The sequence below is a fragment of the Hyaena hyaena genome, unplaced genomic scaffold (genome assembly GCF_003009895.1).
Source record: "Hyaena hyaena isolate Hyena2069 unplaced genomic scaffold, ASM300989v1 scaffold_705, whole genome shotgun sequence".
In the NCBI taxonomy this organism is placed as follows: Eukaryota; Metazoa; Chordata; class Mammalia; order Carnivora; family Hyaenidae; genus Hyaena; species Hyaena hyaena.
In genome coordinates this window covers 78,742-96,558 of record NW_024081339.1, presented here as the reverse complement: position 1 = coordinate 96,558, position 17,817 = coordinate 78,742, and the positions used below count along the sequence as shown (strand labels likewise).

The 17,817-nt window shown below is 47.6% G+C and overlaps 1 long non-coding RNA gene across 1 annotated transcript; it reads left to right on the top strand.

Moving 5' to 3' along the window:
- Window positions 1-13,676: 13,676 nt before the first annotated feature.
- On the top strand, window positions 13,677-17,603 carry LOC120220560. The gene is made up of 3 exons (XR_005525620.1): window positions 13,677-14,241; window positions 14,361-14,572; window positions 17,504-17,603. It is a non-coding gene; the product is annotated as an uncharacterized LOC120220560 (long non-coding RNA).
- The last annotated feature ends 214 nt before the right edge of the window (window positions 17,604-17,817 follow it).

Here is a 17,817-nt window from a genome sequence, read left to right as displayed (position 1 = left end):
TTCTAAGTATTTTATTCTTCCTAATGCTAGTGCAAATGGAATTGTTTTTCCAAATTTTATTTGCAGATTTTTTATTGACAGTTCATATAAATACAATTGGTTCTTATATATTGAGTATGTAATGTGCAACCTTGCTGAATGTGTTTATTCCAATAATTTTTAGTGGATGCTTTCAGATGCTGTGTGTGCAATAGTCTATCATCTTCAAATGCAGATGAGTTTATTTTTCCTGTTTAATCTGCAAACATTATGTGCAATTGTCTTATGTAACTGCCCAGGCTGGAGTGCCTGCCATCGCGCTGGACAGAAGTCATGAGATCAGAGATGCGTGTTATATTCTGGGTTTAGGTAAAAGCATTTGGTGCCTCCTTGTTAAGTGTGAGGTCATGTGAGTTTTTCATAGATGCCCTTGATCAGATTGAGACCTCCCTTCAGTTCTTAGTGTTTGAGTGTTTTCATCATGAAGAGCTGTTGAATTTTTATCAACTAATTTTTCTGCCTCTACTGAGAGAGTCATGCAAGTTTTGCCTTTATTCTGTTAACTGACAAAATTAATTGACTTTAGGATCTGAAACCAAGCTCACATTCCAGGTGAAATCCCACTGATCAGTGTGTGTGGTCCTTTCGTTATATTCCTGAACAGAGCTTGCCAGTGTTTTGTTGAGAAATTTTGCACCACATTCATAAGAGATATTGGTCTATAGTTTCTTCATTTTAATGTCTTTTTCTGATTTTGGTATCAGGATATGAGCCTTAGAGAATGGGATGGAAAGTGTTCCATGTTCTATTTTTAGAATAGTATGTAAGGAATTGGTGTTAATTTTTCTTTTAATATTTTTATTTTTGAGACAGTGTGAGTGGGGGAGGGGCACAGGGAGAGACAGAGAGAGAATCCCAAGCAGGCTGGAGCCAGACGTGGGACTTGATCTCACGACCCTGGGATCATGATTTGAGCTGAAGTGAAGAGTTGGGGTCTTAACCAGCTGAGCCACCTAGGATCCCCTCTTCTTTTAATGTTTAAATGAGGAAAAATAAAAAGATGGTGTCTTATCAGATAAATATTTTAATGCAAAGCTGGATTTAAAAATATATAATGTTTATTTATTTTTGAAAGAGAGAGAGATACAGAGCGTGAAGCAGGGGAAGGGGCAGAGAGAGGGAGACACAGAATCTGAAACAGGCTCCAGGCTCCATGCTGTCAGCACAGAGCCCCATGAGGGGCTCAAACTCACCAACCGTGAGATGACGACCTGAGCCCAAGTTGGACGCTTAACCAATTGAGCCACCCAGGTGCCCCAGTCCTAAAGCTGAATTTTAAACACTACTCTTAAGTCACAAAACTACCAAAGGCCACCAGTGCATTTAATGAAGAGAACATTTGTCTTGAATCAAATTGCACCTTGATGATAGAAATGTGAACGGAGTGTTGATAAGCCAGCTTGCTAATAGCTGCGAGTTATCCCCATTGTAAATGTGCAGGGATACTTTGGAAGACTCAGGGATTGGACAGGTACGTGGAGGCATAACCAGAGTACGGTGGTCTGATTAACAGAAATGCAGTAGAAAGCTAGCTCTGAGGTGCCCTCCTTCCCAAACAACCAAGAGAGGTCCAGAAGAACAATCCCCTGATTGAGGGCCAAACCTGCACCAAACTTTAGGACAACGGAATGCCTACACCCTGACCAGGGGTGCCTTCATCGAGGGAGCTCCCCACCTCCTGCCCCTTCTGGCCTCTCCCTTCCTACAATGATCGCATCAGCATCTCAGATTCGCGCCCCTGTGGTGTTCTTCTAGATTCTACTCCTACTGAACCCTCACAGGCGCCTACTTAGTGCCTACTAAGCAACACAACGCGCTAATATTTTGTCTACCCCCATTTATGACAGAACACTGGTCAGCGTGTCATCATTCATGTCTGTCATCAGCTGTGACACACTTGATACCATACCGCTCGGAAAGACACTGAGAGAGATGGGGCCACAACTATGAACGCACCGCCTCCCTGTGACTGGCCAGGAGCGTGAAGAAAGCTCTTAAGAGGCATTGCGATGATTCCAGAAAGAAGCTTCCTTGGTGAGGAAGGCATAAAATGCATCACTTATTCAGAGCTTGTAAACTCTTGTTCCGATTATTGAAGTTCCATATGTAGCAAAGTTAGATGTGAGAGCTGCAAACACGCGAAATAGTGTCACAGCTCAGTTCTCACTGCTGAGGGGAAGGGCGGTCTCAGCGTCTGAGGTATTTCGGGGCAACAGCTAATATGTCCTGCTCTTTCCTGTTTCACACTCTTCCCTTTACTTACCCTGCTGTGTGACTATTCTGGAAAAAAAAAAAAAAACGTAGCAAGACCGTGCAGGGTCCCAAAGTCAGCGATTGGCTGGTGAGGTGTTGTTTGGAAGCCGCGGCTGCCTTTACAGTCAGACAAAACTCTCTCACGTGTGTGGAAACCAGAGAAGCCCTCGCTGTGCTCCATGGTGTGCGGGCTCCGGAAGCCCGGTGTCCATGCAGCTGGAGGAGAAAATGCAGAGGATGCTCAGGGAACTGAATCTGACAGCGAGTGCAGGAAGGGCGGGGGGCTGTCACAGAGCCCGAGGTGACTTCACACACAAAGGAAGGCTCACGTCTCTGTGTGTCAGTCCGCTCAGGCTGTCGTAACAAAAATAGCACACACTGGGGTGGCTTGTGAATGACAGGAGTCTGCTTCCCAAAGTCCTAGACGCTGGGAAGCCCGTGACTAAGGACCCAGCAGATTCGGGGTCGGCCGAAAGCCCTCCTTCTACTTCCCAGATGCCACCTTCTCTGTGTCCTCAGATGGTGGGAGGGGGTGGGAGCTCCCCGGGGTCCCTTTTACACGGGCACGGAACCCATCACGGGATCCCTTCCCTGGGCTCCCCAAGGCTCCACCTCCTGCCCCATCACCTTGGGGGCTAGGATTCAACACAACAGTTGTGGGAAGGACGCAGGTGTTCAGTGTGCAGAACTCTGGTGAAGCGCCTTTCCGCAGGCATCCCTTGTGGGAAGAACCTTCTCCGAAGGCACACAGGCTGCTGGTGTCTTGCTGCTGGGCTCCTCCCATGGCCCTTCTGCCTTGTTCTTGGGGACTCCTGGTGAAATGCAGCGTTTCTGAGCAGAGAGACAGATTCGGATGACCCTTCCCCGGCACCTTCCTTGCTGGGATGGGAGGCGAAGGGTTGTCTGTGCTCTGGGTGCTGGAGGGACGGCCTGAAGGGCCAGCACCTCGGGAAGATGCGCGGAGACCCGCTTCAGTGAGCTCCGGCCGGGAGGGCCCGCGCATGCTCGCCTTCTCGGCCCTCCGTGTCTGCGGTCCTGGAGCGTGAGAAAGCCGGGGCTTCAGTGCGGGGATGAGGACAGGCCCTGGGCCACCTCCAGCTCCCACGGTATCTGTGTCCTCACGTCTGTGACTGAGAAGACAAGGAGCCGGCTCTCGGTGGGGTCGGTGGGCAGCAGCCGTGCCCTCACGAGGTTCCCCTGAGGAGCAGGTGCCATTAAATAGAGACCCTCCTCCACCCCGCAGGCCTCCTTTGTCTGCGGGGTCCTCCTGTCCCCCGGGGAAGGGCAGCCAGCCGGCCGCTGACCGAGTGTCTAGACTCTCCGCTCAGTCTCCTCATCTGTAAATAAGGAACGTGATTTGCAGTCCAGTGTTTTCTTGTAAACCCTCTTGACTGGTGGTTAAGTGCACAGTTCAGGGCGCCGGGTTGCTCAGCCGGGTGGGCTTCCGAGTCATGACTTCGGCTCTGGTCACGATCTCAGGGCTGTGGGATTGAGCCTCGTGTCGGGCTCTGCTCTGAACCTGCTTGGAATGCTCTCCTTCTCTCCCTTTGTCCCCCCCCCCCCCCCACGTGCTTTCTCTCTCTTTCTAAAACGGAAACCAAGTGTATAGTCAGTAACATGAAGCGCGTTCACAGTCCTGTGCAGCCATCCCTCCATCCGCCTCTAGGTCTTTATTCATCTTCCCAAATTCAAAGTCTGGACCCTCTAAACACTAAGCCTCCCCTCCCAGCTCCTCACGGCCACCTTCCTGCCATCTGCCTTTATGACTCTGACTACTCAGGGTCCCTGGTACAAATGGGATCACACAGTAGTCATCACTTCATGACTCCCAATGTCACTTACCATAATGTTCCCGGACTCATTCAAGTTGTTGAATGTGTCAGAATTTCCATCCTTTTTATGGCTGAATAAGATGCCATTGTATGTGCAGACCACATTCTATCTGTCCGTCTACAGTTTACAGGCGTAAACTGGGGGGGCTTTCAGAGACGACGTTGCCTGGCCAGGTGAAGAATTGTGTCAACAAGGACGTGACACATTAGGGAGAAGCAGGAGGGCCTCCCGCAGAGCCCAGAGCTCCTCCTGAGTCACATCTCACCCCTGTCCTCTGCTCTTTGGGGGCCGAGGCCCCTGGACTCACCCAGGGAGGAAATTCCTGGTTTTATTTACGCCGGTTTGTCCGGTGTTTGTAACTTCCCCCTTGGGGTCTCATTATATAATGTGTGAGGGAAGTTTTGGACAATTCCTCAGCATATAAACCATAAAAAGGGACCAGTCTAGACAGGAAGTGGATTTCTCTCTCGTAGTTCCTTCCAAAATGGGAACCAGTTCTGCACATCGTTCTGGTCAAGGAGGAGCCGGAGTGGCCGCTGTTGGCTGGGGACCCAACCCAAAGACAGCAAGCTGCCGGCCAACCTTAAGATGGAGGGGAACACATTCACATCTTGTAAATTTGTGAATGTGTGTGTGTGTGTGTGTGTATGTGTGTGTGTGTGTGTGATTGCGCGCTTGTGGCTGAATTAGCAAGAGGGCCAGAAGCTGAATAGATGGCAGGAGGTAACTGAGGAATTTGGGGCAGGCAAATCCATGTTGGGGGCCAGGGGTGGTACGGCGGATGGACAGCAGGGTCTGGGGACATCAGAGCAGCCAGAGGGATGCCCTGAGGAAAAGGTGCAGGGACTTCTGTTCTCTGTGTGTCCATTTCTGTAGCTGCTGTGACAGGTTACTAAAAACTTGAAACATTTATTCTTTGGCAGTTCCGGAAGTCACAAATCTAAAACGGGTTTCATGGGGGGACCCCGGGGGTCAAGCTGGCATGTGCCATCTGAACGCTCCAGGGGACAATCTGCTTCCCTGGCTTTTCCCACCTCGGGAGGCACTTTCCTTGCCAGCTTCCCTGCCCTCCCCAACTTCGTCCTCGGGACCAGCAACACACTTCACTCTGTCCCTCTGCTTCCTCTCTTCTGTCCACAGTTGACACTCCTCCGACCCTCTCCTCTATCTGCAGGGAAGGCAAAATCCTTCCTCTACCCTTCAAGGTCTCCCAGCTGGATGAAGAATCACATTTACATGAGATAGGTTCACAGGAGAAAAATCCCAGAGTTTTATTATGTGCACACAGGGGTCCAATAATGAAAGAAATGGCCAAGGCAGGCAGTTTTTATACTTTTGAGACAAAGAGACAATAACTTTGTGAGCAATTAACAGGATAAAGAAAACAGATGTTTGGGATCTTTAATTAGTAAGGAATTCTAAGCAGAAATTGGGCAGAGGTAGCAGATGAGAAAAAAAGTAACAAGATTTGTTTCTAAGGCTTTCTCTGCTTCGAAGCTTTTATCTCTGGTGATAAGGATGTATTTTTACTTCTCAGCACAGGGAGGGTACCATCCACAGGGGAGATTTACTTCCAGCTTTCTGGGGCACAGAGGAGGGCCGAGTGTCCTTGCAACTGCTGTTTCTTAGGTAACTTTTATTTGAAATAATCTAGGGGAAGGGGCGCCTGGGTGGCTCAGTTGGTTAAGTGTCTGCTTTAACTTAGGTGTTGATCTCACAGTCCATGAGACCGAGCCCCACATCGGGCTCCGTGCTGACAGCTCAGAGCCTGGAGCCTGCTTCAGATTCTGTGTCTCCCTCTCTCTCTGCCTCTTTCCCACTCATGCTCTGTTTCTCTCTCTTCTCTCTCTCTTTCTCTCAAAAATAAACAAAACATTAAATTTTTTAAAAAATAATAAAATAAAATAATCTAGGGATGCCTAGGTGGCTCAGTCGACTGGTTAAGCATCCGACTTCGTCTCAGGTCATGATCTCATGGTCTGTGGGTTCGAGCGCTGAATCGGGCTTTGCAATGACAGCTCAGAGCCTGGGGCCTGCTTCATATTCTGTGTCTCCCTCGCTCTCTGCCCCTCCCCCACTCATGCTCTGTTTCTCTCTCAAAAAATAAATAAACATTAAATAATTTAAAAAATAATAAATAAATAATCAATATTCCAGGACACCTGGGTGGCTCACTCAGATAAGCATCTCACTCTTAATTTTGGCCCAGGTCATGATCTCATGGTAGTGAGATTGAACTTGCATCATGCTCTGTGCTGGGCATGGAGCCTGCTTAGCATTCTCTCTCCCTCATCCTTTGCTCCTCCCCTGCTTGCTCTGGCTCTCTCTATAAATAAATAAATAAATAAATAAATAAATAAATAATAACAACAATAATAATCAATATGCCAAAGTGGCACATTTTGAGATGGTCTGCCCTCAAGCCCCTACATATGCCTGTGATTACATTTAGGGCCCACCAGCATAATGCAGGATAATCTCCTCATCTCAAGGTCCCAAAGAAGCCTTTTCCATGTAAGGTAACCTTCACAGGCTCTAGGTACTGAGACCTGGATGGTATCTTTGGGGGACATTCTCCTCCCTAGCACAGGGGGGTTCACATTCTGATTCCCTGGAGGCCTGAATTCCAGTCCCTTTTGTGAGATCCTTGCAATGTCCCTATCCCTTGACATGATGCAGGCACTGGAATGGGCTGTTGTAGATCTTGGTCTATTTTTCTGTTTTATTTATATTTCTGTTAGGAAACTTTAGACCTGATAAAAATTTTATGAATGAGCAAGAGATAAAATAAATATACCCAGAATCAATTACCTTCTTCCATACCATCCGTAACCTGGAATGCATCATTTATAAGGAATTTCTATTTACAATAGAAACGGAAACATAAAATATTTAGAAACAAATTTAAGAAAGGAGGCATGACCTTTATACAGTAAGTGACCGAAGTTTACTGAGGAACATAAAAGCCTTGAATACCGAGATCGACACCCCACTTTCTGGGTGGGCAGGCGAACTATGATGTCAGTTTTTAGCAGATCAAAAGATGGATTCCACTTAGTTTGGGTATGATTTTTCATGGGACATTAGGGAAGGGTTTTCAGATTCATCAGAAGGACACAATCGAAGGGTGTTTCCCACAGGAGACCAAGAAGCAGAGAAGGGCGGCCACGAATGAGGCCGCAGAACCACGGGACCACGACTGGGGGCAAGTCCCTCGGGTCGGAGCCGCGGGTCGGGCACGCTCTGCCCCTCTGAACAAGTTCATTTCCTTATTTGTAAAATAGAGGCGTGTGAACATCCATAAATGAATTCTGAAAGGCAGCCCCACAGAGTCTTTAAACAGAACTGGTACAAAAATGTGTTCTGGAAATCCATTTCTGATGACGCAGCCATATTTCCCGTGACACTGGAGACGGCGTTTCAACGTGAAGACTGACATGAAATTGTGCTGGGGCCATAGAGGAAGGGACAAATTAATATCTTAAATGAATGCATTGGTTTCTTTGGTATAAAATTAAGCATGTGCACAAAGCACATTGAATCGGGACAAATCAATTTCTACCACGTCACAGAAAAATTAATGCATTCTGTTTGGACAGAAGCAATTTTTGAATACTCTCCTTGGAAAGAATGGAAGATTGGCAGTGTTTTGGTTTCCTCTATTGTTCCAGCACTTTCTGGAAGGTGACTTTCATCAGGAAGGGGTGCAGCAGGTTGTCAGGAGAAGCGGGGGAAGGGAGCACCTCCGCAGTGACCGAAGCCCGGAAACAGGACCATGTACCCGTGAAAGCTAACAAGAGGAAACAAGAACAGACCGTCATTTGTAAGAATTTAAAGGGCGATGGTTAAGCAGACAGACAATAAACAAATGGAACAGCAAAGAGGCAGAGGCGGAGTAAGAGCTGTCGCTGGAATAAATGAGATCTGTCAGAAGTCTCACCTGGCAGACTTCACCGAAACAGCAAGCAAAGTGCCCAGATGCCCTTGATCCTTTCCCTTCTCCTTGGGCAATCCTGGCACAGGCAGGCGACCGAAAATGTCTGGGCTTTCGGGGCTGTCCTGACTTGACTTTGGCAGCACTTTGAGCAGAAAGCCCCTAACCCAGAGCAGGCGGGTGCCTGGGAGGTTAGTGCTCTCCGAGAGCTCCATGGGTGCGAGCAGGAGCCGGGCCCCAAAGGAAACCACACGCACCCCCTGCCTGGCTCCTTGCCCCCCTTTCCCGGGGGGGGGGACACTTTTTTAATACACCACGCACAGGAATTCTTATCTCTGGGAACTTGGCCTAAGTCATAAATAAATGTTTAAAAATAAACGAAAACAGCAAAAAAAATTATATATTATAAAAGTCATGTGACACATTGGGACATATTTGCAAATGGCTGTATGGTACAAAACGGAACGAATACCAACCCCGTCAGTCAGAAAGTGATGAGGGCCACAGTGGAGATGAACATGAGAGACTATGAACTGGCAATTCAGATAAGGGGAAATAAAATGATCGAAAAGCACCTGTCATGATTCTCAACTTAGGAAGAGTCAATAAAACAAGATTTATTTGTTCCCACTAGACTGGAGAATCTAGAACACTGAAAATAATGAGGATCTGTGGACGTGAAGGGAAATTATTCTTAAGCACCGACATCTTTACAGCCAGCCACCTTGAAGGGCATCTTGGAACTATTTCCTAAAATGTGAGTTCCCTCTTACCTGCGGCTCAGAAGTTTTCACATCCTTATTTGTTCATTCATTCTCAAAACAGTTGCGAAGTGCCAAGCATGTCCCTGGTACTGTCCTGGGCACGGGGAGGCCACCGGGAACCTGGGTTAAAGCTGCCTGCTGTTCAGCCTCCTGCACCAAGGGAAAAGGGACCCCAAAGAAATGCAGGAGCGCCCCAGTCCCGGTAAGCAAAGCAGATGGCACAGGATCCCTTACGGGGCCGGGGCATGCGGTGCTTGAAGAACCAAGCCAGGGCTGAGTGGACATGACGAAGAGCAGCCTTGCCTGGTGGGGGGTGGAAAGGTCAGACCGAATGTCAGGGATCCTTGGTCATGCCTGAGGCTACAGGGCTGACTCAACTGTGACACTCCAACCGGGTTGTGGTGTAGCCGTGTCGAGCATCATCCGTGGTTAGGAGCATCCCCATCGGGCTGCCAGCGGCCAGCACAAACCATTGATTTTGTTAGGACAAACCATCCAACCCTCTGGTGGGCTGGGGACTTGCGTCTGATGGGCGGAGACAGGCAATCGCCGAGTGAACAGATCCGAAAGTGCTGTGAGGTCAGGACGTGATGAGGGATCTCTAAGAAAAATCAAGAGGATAAGGGGGTTGGGAGCGACATCAAGACAGACTGGGTTGCACTGAGGCAGGGGGTTTAGCACTGGAAGATAGGGAATGACCTCATTCCCATCAATAGGCAAATGGCCAGAGAAACTAGGACACACCCAGGCTACCTCGCACACAATACTGCATGTTCCGTGTGCTTATACGTGTGCAGGGAGATGAAGAGCCTAAAATTAAGGCCTCCATTAAGAGCAACCTCGGGCTGCACGTAGCGTCCATTTCCTCAGATTGCTCTAGGCTGAAGCCGTCCTCTGACCGCCCTCAGATCAGCTAATCAAACAACATTCCTGTGGTCTGAGTCAGGGCCGGGAACTGCAGACAGTTATTTTGTACAAACTAGCCAATTTCTCACCGCTTGCCTGAACCCCACGTGGGCCCTTTGAATTCACCTCATAATTGGTCATTTTCAAAGGATTCTCAAAAGTCATGATGGGGTCCCGCCAAAAATAATGAACACTTCACAGATACTGAATGGTCAGAACTGTGGCCATGGGTGCTGTACAATTGTAATCGGTGCTTATGTGATGATGCTATATGTACAACGTGTGACTGTAACACCCCCATCCCTGACCCCATAGAAACCCCGTTCGTTATTGTTTGGGGCTTCACCTTCTGCCGCGACACTGGTAGGTGGATGAGCCCCTGGTTGAGCTTGTAATAAAGACCCTTTTGTACTTGCATCAGTGTCAGCTCCTTGTGGGTCTCAGGGGACTCGCGAATTGGGCACAACAGGAGACATAGAAAAAAAGACATGGAAGTTTACCAGCCAAAAAGTAGTGATGATATAGGGCAGGAGGAAAGGGCGTGGCACTGGGAGCGACCTTCAGAGGGGACTGTGGTGCCAGCTGTAACACTGTAATAATTATTCAAATAAAGAAAATGTATCCCTGGATTAGTTCTGTAACTTTTTGTCAAGAGCATGATTACAGGGGACTCTGAAGATATGCCTTTATGCTTTATACATCAGAAAATATTTTCAAACTTTCAAAATACAAAACGAAATATCCGTAACCATGTTTGGAAGTTATGCATACAAAATAGGTCCGGAAAATTCCACCTAATCTAGAAACTCTTGCAATTCCTCTGAAACCATTAGACTCTGGTAAATAATCAATCCAATTAATATTTGTTGAGTTCCTATGATAAGTCAAATGTCCTTGAGGATTAAACCTCCATGAAGAGTGGCTGCTAGGGAGTCACTTCCTTCCCCTGACAGACGCAGCAGACAGACAGACTCCCAGTGGCTCCATCATGGCTGCTGTAACGCAGGGACCACACAGCCCTGACCCAGCACAGATCTCTTCTAAAGGTCAGCCTTTGCCCTGGGACCCCCTACTGGCTGTCCTCAAGGCTGCAGTGACCTCTGAGGCTCCTCCAGCTTGGTCCTCCCCTGCCCCCAGCCTCCCACAAGTGCGGTCCTCACTGAGGTCTGAAGCTCTCCATCCCCACCTGCTTCCTCTCCCCTCTATCCCTCACAGACTTCCCCTTCCTTACCCTTTGACTTCTAACTCCATCCTGACCTCTGCTTCCCAGAGGATCCAAACTGACACAATAGGTCAAAATTGTATCTATTCTGCTCAATCTTATCTCCCCCCCGCCAAGTCAACACCAAAACAAAGAGTAAAGTAATATACATGAAATACACTCAAACCAACGACAATCAAAGAGGGGTGGGAGAAAACCATGCTGTAATATTTTATGCTTTTCTTTTTTAATTATTATTTTAGGCTTTTCAAATTAACCCAATAAATAATGCTGATGAATTGATTGTGAAGCTGGTATAATCACACCCTGCTAGTATTTATAATCAGCATATCATTTTTCACAGCTAGCTTGGCAACACAAATAAAGAACTTTCAACTCAATCCAGCAGCCCTCTGTCTCCAGGACTGGTTCCAAAGCATCTTTAAGTCAATTTAAAAAAGAAATAAGACAAGAAAACAATGGCTGTACATCAGGTTAGCCATCGTGTCCTCAACCATGAAGTAGATAACGCACATTTCCAACCAAAGGAAACCGGCCACTTGGATGAGTTCTCTCATTCAGAAAGAGGAGGCTGACATACAATTGAAATGAACTGTAAGTGGCCTCTTGAAGACACAGACATGAAGAGAGCTGGATTTTCAGAATCTTGATCTTCTGGAGCCTGCTTCCACACCCCCCAGTGCCTCCCGAGTCGGGTCCAGGGAGAGAGAGCAGTCTGCATCTTCCTCTGAGGTTGATACAACTTGCATCCCTGGGGAGGGAAGCTCCATTTCTCCCTGTGGAGTAAGTAGAATTTATGTCATGCTGGGATTCGTTTTATCTCCCAATGCTCTGTGCTCCATGCTCAGTACGCAACACACTCGATTTTGTTGATTTTCAGAGCGCAGTGATTCTGAGACATTTTATCGACTTTCCAGAGTACAAATAGAAAAGAACTCCATTAAGTGTACGAATCCACTGTAAGATGCGCCTGGATTCCAAAATGTTGAGAAGAACAGCCCTGTGTGTCTTTGAGCTGGGGACGTGGAGGGTGGAGGGTGGAGGGTGGAGGGTGAAGCCCGAGTCCCAGGACCTGGTCCACTGTGACCGGCTGCTTGTGCACCACACTCTCCTGGTCACCTGTCAATACACAAGGGACACTTGGGTACCATGGGACAGTGGACAAGAGAAATATCCAGGTAGGGCCCATTCTCACACGCACACATCACACATGTGTACCAGCAGCACGAGCCTCACAAAACGTTACTTGTACTGTGTTCCGATCTACCCTGTACTCTCATTACTTACAATGGCTCCTTTCTCCACCCACTGGTGACCAGCACAAGATGACACCTCTGCCCCGGGGACAGTGGCCCCAAGCTTCGGCCCCAAGCTTCTCCACGGCCATTGGAGAAGAGGAAGACCTGAAATAAAGCAAAAGCACTTCTTTAGGGGTCTCAGAGTTGCAATTCGGAGAGCACAGGTTTGGACAGCCACTCAAATTGTGTCCCATGGGGAACACGAGTTGGGGTGTTAATGACAATGGAGAAGTCATCAAACAGTGTGTGCTGTTTACAAAGGATCTGGGTCGGTGCTGGTGGCAGGAAGCACATCTTGGCTGGACGTAATTGGCCGCTAAAGCTCTCAGTGAACAAACACCCATCCCCAGAGCACATTGCAGGGGGACACACAGAGTCCTTGGAATATTTGCAGTTTGGTTTCGCGGGTTCACGGTTCCACCCAGCAAGGAGCTTCCTGGCTCCATTTTAAACCCCCAGCATTGGGCAGTAGGAGGTAAATGGCACGTGACTCAGTGGCCCCACTCACAGTAGATGCCTCCCGACCATGATGCCAGGCACCTCCAGAAAGTGGCCACGTCTTGGATGAGACAACTGAGGACTTCCTAAATTGAGATCAAAGGTTATATTTGTGTGCTTACTCGTCCCCACTCCCTTGGGTCTTGAAGCCTTCTTACAGAATACTGGAAGTTTCCATACGGTACAGAGATCGATTGATTGATCAGTTCCTGGTCACTCAAAGCCCTATACACACACCTGGAGGGGGTTCTTGTCAGGGGGAGGGTAACGAGTCAGCAGGTGCCTGCCCCGTTGGGCTTGTTTCCCAGACTCCCACTTTCTGACAGGGGCTTGGCGGAGCCCGCAGGGATGTTCCACACCTCTGTCTTCACTTTTGAGAAAACACTTGGAAACCTCTGTATACCAGCCACTCTCAATAGTGGAGCCAGAGTCAAAGGGCAGGGGAGAACTCCTCACAGTGACTGGAGGGAAGTGGAGGGCACACCAAGTTGTTCGGTTCACTTTCCTCTGCGTCCACAGCTGACGTGACCTGTGGTCCTGGATGAAGGGCTTTGAGTGGAATCACAAAGGAAGCAACAGGGCATGGGAGCGGCTCAGTCAGTTAAGCACCTGTCTCTTGGGGTCAGCTCAGGTCTTAATCTCATGATTTGTGAGTTCAAGCCCTGCATCAGGCTCTATGCTGACAGCCTGGAGTCTGGTAGGGATTCTTTCTCTCTCCCTCTCTCTCTCTCTCCCTCTCTCTGTCCCTCTCTCTCTCTCTCAAAATAAACTTTAAAAATTTTTAAAAAGGAAGCAAGAGAGCAGTGATCTTCTAGTTTACATTAAAGACGTCTCTTGCACCTCTTCTATTTTACGCTCAGAACAACCGTGGGACGCACATACTTGCTTTAATTCACATTAAGTTGTAAGACCCAGAAAGGCCATGAAACTTCCAAGTGTCACCCAACCCAAACGGCACTGGGAATGGGAAGGCCTGTGAACACGTGTCCCTGGAACTTCGGGCAGCCGGACGCCGGGAAGTGCTGATTCTGGAAGGGGGTGTGGCCGGCAGAACAGCTGTGTCTCCTGTGGGATCGTGCGTGGACATCATCCCCGAGCCTCTGTCACCTGAGGCAGTGGATTCATTCCGGCAAGTACACTAGCCCGAGGCGCCTGGGAATGGGTTCGGGTGACTTGATAAGTCTGGTTCAACAGTCACGCTTCTGTGATCAAGGGAAACACGGCGCTAACGGATCCACAGGGAACTTGCTGCACGTGACCTTCATTAAGAGACCTGAGGCCCTTGGATGAGATGACCCGCCAGCATAGTCACCAGCTCCCAGGAAGCAGTGCGGGTCGTGGGGCGCACACAGCCAGGCCCCGAATTCCAGCCCATTGGTCCTGAAGGAAATGTTCTGATCCGTTTCTCTTCTTCAGCAGAACCACCTCTCAGAAGGGGGAGGGATTACGCGCTGGGGTCACAGTAAAGCCTTAAAGCCCTAGGAATGTTGTAAGGTTTGTATCCTTTTAAATATTTGCAAAGGGTTTTGAGTAAGAAATGAGGTAATGCTGATCCGATGCGGGGTTAGGGAAAAGTGGAATATTTTGCTTACTATTTTCATATTTTTGCATAGAAATGAAATGTGGAAGAGATCACACAATGCCTGGGTATTCAGCGTGTCATTATCAAGAGGCGAGAATTTAGGAAGGAGCGCCATATTGGAAATCAGCTTAATACATCTAAGAACACTGTCAAGTGACTTGGATGCAAACCCAAGAACGAGAGAGCATCCCTGGGAGTGGCAGTCTGTGCAGCAGGCAGAATCTGTGATAAAGGGGATGTGAGGTAACCTGCTCCATTTTCCTGTGTTATTTATAAGAGGGAATGTCACACGTACACACACACACTCACGGACTTCTACAAAAATTGCTGTGCTACCTCACTGATTCCCAGAGGCATGATTCAACGTTTTAAGAAACTGTATTTAAAAATTCAACACTTGATAAAAGAATTTTTATAACAAAATTCTGTATTCATGTGATGGCAACTTGCTTTTCTCGCACTTTATCCTCACTGAACATACCAGACTTCCAATAAACTAAACTCCTATAGTATGTACTTTTTCCTAAAATTATGTTTATTTTTCAGAACTGCTTGGTCAATGACTCATCTCCACAGTATTTTTTAATGTTTATTTATTTTTGAGATGAAGAGAGACTGTGAGTGGGAGAGGGGCAGAGAGAGAGACACACACACAGAATCCAAAGCAGGCTCTAGGCTCTGAGCTGTCAGCACAGAGTCCTACGTGGAGCTCGAACCCATAATCCGTAAGATCATGACCTGAGCCAAAGTCAGATGCTTAACCAACTGGGCCACCCAGACACCCTAATCCACAGTTAAAAAAAAAATAGATATGGTCCTGGGGCCCCTGGGTGGCTCAGTCTGTTGAGTGTCTGACTCTCAGTCTTAGCTCAGGTCTTTATCTCAGGGTCCTGAGTTCAGACCCTGCATTGGGCTCCTTGCTGGGAGTGAAGCCTACTTAAAAAAAAAAAAAAAAAAAAAGAAATAATATGGTCCTGACAGAAAATATTAGATGATGTTATACAATGTTGAATGCTTAACAACTGCTCTTCTAGATGCCACTGTCTTCTATAAGAGCACATGTAAACGTGTAAAAATGCTTTTTAAATGCCTGGGAAAACATGGGAAGAGGATTAGAGTAGATGGTCTCCTTCAGTTGTGTCTGTAAGTTTTCTAAGATGCACAAATTCCATAAGAGCTCCTTTAGAGATTGATTGATTGATTGATTGATTTTGAGAGAGGGAGAGAAAGAATTCCAAGCAGGCTCCACTGTCACCACAGAGCCTACATGGGGCTTGATCCCATGAACCTGAGATCAAGACCTGAGCCAAATTCAAGAGTTGGATGCTCAACTGACTAAGCCACCCAGGCACTCATATTAATACCAGTTATAAAGAATGTCAAGCCATGTCCCTTTATCTGTTTCATTTATCAAAGCAAACCATTTACCTTCACCTTTTCTTTCTGTTCTTGTCAAATAAGTCTCATTTTTCAGAGATGTGTAGGAAGGGTCGACGCTGAATGGACGTCATATGCCAAGGCAAAATAACGAGGTGAAGTTTGAATTAGAATGTCAGTAGTGATGTGGAAACACTGTCCCCAAGGACAGCTTGTGAAGTAAGGACACAGCAAACTGCTGGCCAGTCCGGCCACCCACACACGGTTTATCTCTGCCACTAGAGCATCTACCGCAGGGAGACGCACAGGAGGCAGGTTAGCGAGCCCCCGCGGTTCTGTCCCCGGGAGGCCACCAGCCTCTCCCCCGGTCAAAGAGTCGGCTGAGCATGGGGCTCTGAGGTGTTTGCGCCCACGGAAACTCGGCCTGCAAGCCTCCGTGCCGCTGAAGGAAAGAGAAGCAGTTGAGATCTCGGTGAGGGCCGTGAGCCACAGCTCTCATCTCCGATTTTTCAAAATCACCCTTAACTTGTGATCCTTTTTATGCTCCGTGGGTTTATATTTCCCCTTCTAACATAGGGCTCTACCCAGGGAGGCAAAGGGTGTGTTGTTGCTGCTGTTGACTTCTTTGTTTTGTAATAATGAACTGTTATGATGGAGATAAGGACCTTTTGTAACCTACCTGGGCACTTTGGGAATGACTGAAGAAAATCCAGCCCCGGAACATTCTGTGCATAATTAGGTGGCGAATGGTTGCACTGTGCTGAGGTCAGGCCTGGCTTCTGTTGACTTCACTTGAAATAAACTGCCTTTTCATCTCCATCACAATGCGTGGAAAAACACAGCAGAGAAAAAATGATTCTGTATCCTGATTCCTACAAAGGGGATTTTTTAATAAATCTGAATTCCAAAAAAAAAAAAAAAAATCTGCAATTCATATAATGCCTCGGCCAAACCTTTCCAACAGGGTTGGGGATGGTCATTTGCAAACTCGTAGAATGTACTGTAAGATGCACAGAGCATGTTGCCATGAAGGGGAGAGGGAATGAGACAGACCGACGAGTCCTCGGTCGTTAACCTTGCTTCGGGGACCCTGAGATGCCAGCGTGGGCTGAATTGTGCCCCCAAAGAGATACGGAGAAGCCCCAGTCTCAAGTACCCATGGATGTGGGTTGATCTGAAAATGGGTTCTCTGCAGATGAGATCAAGTTGAGATGAGGCCACAGCACCTCAGGATGGCGCTAATCCAGTGACCGGTGTCCTTGGGAGAGGAGACACAGGGACAGACGTCCACAGGGAGAACGGCACATGATGAAAACAGTTTCAGAAATCATGCTCCCACATGAAGTGTACATATCATGGCGCCTGAGTGGTTCAGTTAGTTGAGCATCCAATTCTTGGTTTTGGTTCAGTTCACGATCCCACCGTTTGTGGGTTCGAGCCCCACATCAGGCTCTGCACTGACAGCATGGAGCCTGCTTGGGATTTTCTCTCTCCATCTCTCTCTGCCCCTCCCTTGCTCTCTCTGTCTCTTTCTCTTTCAAAATAAATAAATAAACTTAAAAAAACCCATCATACATACTTCGTATATATCGTATATTACCTAATAGGGCACGTATATGTACATATGTCATAATATTTTATGTAGAAACATTGTCATGTATTACATAACATATACTGTGTATAGGTCTATGAGTATGTATACATATATATCATTTTTTGTCTTTTATTTATCTTGACTGTGAGTTTCTAGAAATTAGGAAATGAGAGTTATTACATCTTTGTATTTTCCTTACATAGACCTATGGCCCAGTGCCCAGTCGATGGTAAATGTTTAATCAACGCTTCACTGAAATGAGAGAGAGACTGCCATGCACGTGTGCAGTATCGTCAGACTGTCCAGTACTTACCACGTTGCTGACCTATCCCCCCCCCAACCAGCTGGTGATGAGCACCTCAGCTGGGCAATGTCACTTCAGTCATGACCATGTTGCTCTTACCTTCTTGAGAGAAAAATACATGCCCTGGCATTCACGTAGAGCCTTTCACTTTTCACAGTCAAGTTTCCACAGACAACGGTCCAGTGGGACATACCATCCCCTTCCCCCCAGATA